The sequence below is a fragment of the Ambystoma mexicanum genome, chromosome 13 (assembly GCF_040938575.1).
Source record: "Ambystoma mexicanum isolate Mex_15411 chromosome 13, UKY_AmexF1_1, whole genome shotgun sequence".
NCBI classification, from domain to species: Eukaryota; Metazoa; Chordata; class Amphibia; order Caudata; family Ambystomatidae; genus Ambystoma; species Ambystoma mexicanum.
The window spans coordinates 598,293,374-598,295,848 of NC_090938.1; positions in this window are offsets into that span (position 1 = coordinate 598,293,374).

Genomic DNA, 2,475 nt, shown 5'->3' on the forward strand with positions numbered 1-2,475 from the left:
GATATGTATTGCCTGGCAGGTGCAAGGATTATGCTGAAGACTTGGTGTAGGGACTCTGATATGCCTTCTGTGATTCCACTGGACCTCTGGAAGGAACCTGGGAAAGGCATTTTAGGCACAGGCCCCGCAAATGGGGGAAAGTGATGTCCTTTAATGTTAGTTCTACCAACCCCACCACCACCACTGCAAGTATATCCAGGATTATATGTGGGGGAAGTCGGTACCTCAATGTGACTTTCTCATCTGCTAATGTAAAGGTGGGCAATCCCCACCTGTATGTTATTTTCCTCCTCATCGTCAGTCGATGCAGCAACATCATCCCCACTGGATCAGCCATTTTGGGTATTCTACCTGCAGCAATGTCCTTGCCCTTTATAGTGTGTTAATTGTTTTAATGTGTCTCATTTATATGCTCTCTGTCCACTTTGCTTATCGTTTTTGTGGCATTGGGCTTGAATTGATGTACCTAATGCAAGCCATAGAATGGTAGCTGACCTGGAACCCTATGTCACCCCAAGGTTCAAGGAGTGACGGTTGGGACACACAGGATGGAAGATGAAACATAGAAGGATGTAACTACCATAGCTCTTGCCTCCCTTCCTACTAAAGCCCTGTAACTGAATGAAGCTTATTCTTGTTTGTACTTAACGGCTTCCAGAGTCCTTCCTGCTTACTTGCGTGAACATCAGATACTACAAATGGCGACGAGGATTCATTGATAAACACAGATGAAGAAAGTAGGTAGCAGCAGTTCCAGCAATAAAGGCCATGTTGAAAGGTTGAGCCACTGCCTGGGGTGCCAAAGTGAAGAAAGTGGAGCCAGAATAAAGTATACTCAAACAGATGTCTGAGGAAGGCTCCTGCCTGCAGCAGTGCAAGCCATGAAGGATGCAATTTTGAATTGGCACGGGTGATATGAAGCTCCAGGAGATTACAAGGAGATCCCTGTTGGCTGCTGAATGAAGCGCCGTGGCGCTATGGAGTAATGCAGTTTTATGAAGAGGTACTGGGTTTTCAAAAGGGGAGGCATGCTGGGACATGTAGTCCCCATTCGTTTTATGCAGAAAGGCATTATTGCTTCCATAATGTGGAAAAGTACATAGAATGGGCATGGCCGTAATTGATTAAGGTACTGTGTAAAAAAATAAAAATAAAAAAAAAGCGGATGAAATGTGGACCAATTTTGGCTTCCCTGGTGGCCATGGGGCAGCGCGTGCCCAGCCATGCCGTTGGGCTGGAACGCATACAAAGGGCCCCGGTACCATCGAGGGCCTTCTACGAAAGCTGAGAGAGAAATATTAGAGAAAAGGCCGTATATGCGTGGCCTGATGTGATGATGCATAAGGAAAAGGTTGATCGTGCTCCTGGAATGAATAATACGTACGAATGGGCAAGCTGCGTTCTGTGTAGGAAAGGATCTGTTTATGGCATCTCTGCAGCCACGCAGGAATGAAAAAAGATCGGAGGAGGCGTAAAAAAAGTGCAACACTTAAAACTATGCGTGGTCCAGCTTGAGAACTTATTTTTATCTGACCAAGAGCAGCAGCATTTGATTTGCAATCTAACTACTTGAGAGGAGGTACTGTAGTAATGGTGCGCAGGGTCGGATTGGGTCGTCGGCCAATCGGCCTGTGGCCGATCCGAAATCATGGCGAGAGATCTGGGGCTGGTTCCTGAAGCCCACATGGGCTGGTCTCGGGCCCAGGCATGGCCTTCACACACTTCAGGAACCGGCCCCCAGGGCCTCCGCCTCACTGGAGGGATGAAAGTTGCAAAGGATCTGTAAGTAAGTAACTTACAGATCTTTTGCAATTGCAGTTCCGTGGCTGCTGCCGCCGACCCGCCGCAGATGCAGAGAAAGGTAACACCGAAGTGTAACCTTTCTTTGATAAATGCGGCGGTCCAGCGACCAACTGCCGCGGCCTGCGACACCATGGCGCAAACAGCAGTTCGTGTGACAAAACACTGGGAGGAAGCGGCATGGCAGGGCGGGGCTGCCTCAGCCCGGCCTGCTCCCTCCCAGTGTTTTGTATTACAGACTCTGGCTGCTCTCCCCTCTCCGCCAAGTTGCAGCATTGTGTGTGTGGAGCGGGTATTTTAATCCTTGCATGCTGTGCCTGTGCTGATAAATAGAGATACAAGGACGCAGCGTGGAGTAGGACAGCGAGACCGGATGCACGGGGAAGCCGCCTTTCCCAGCCTCCTCCAGCATAAGCCAGATGTCGAAGGTAGGTCACTTTGCCTCAGGGTTCTTCTTTTGTGCAGTGTTTCCCATTTTAAACACACAACTTTCTGTGGTCGAATAAGAGAACGTATGATGACAAGAGGAGCGTGTATTTATTATCCAGAAAGTTGTCCTATTGCTTTGGAAAATGGTCAAGCTGCAGCATGGTTATGCTCGCCACTGTCACATCATGGGGCCAGGAGTTCTGTGTGACTGTGTCCACACAGTCCAAGCCAGGGCAAGGCTTCCAA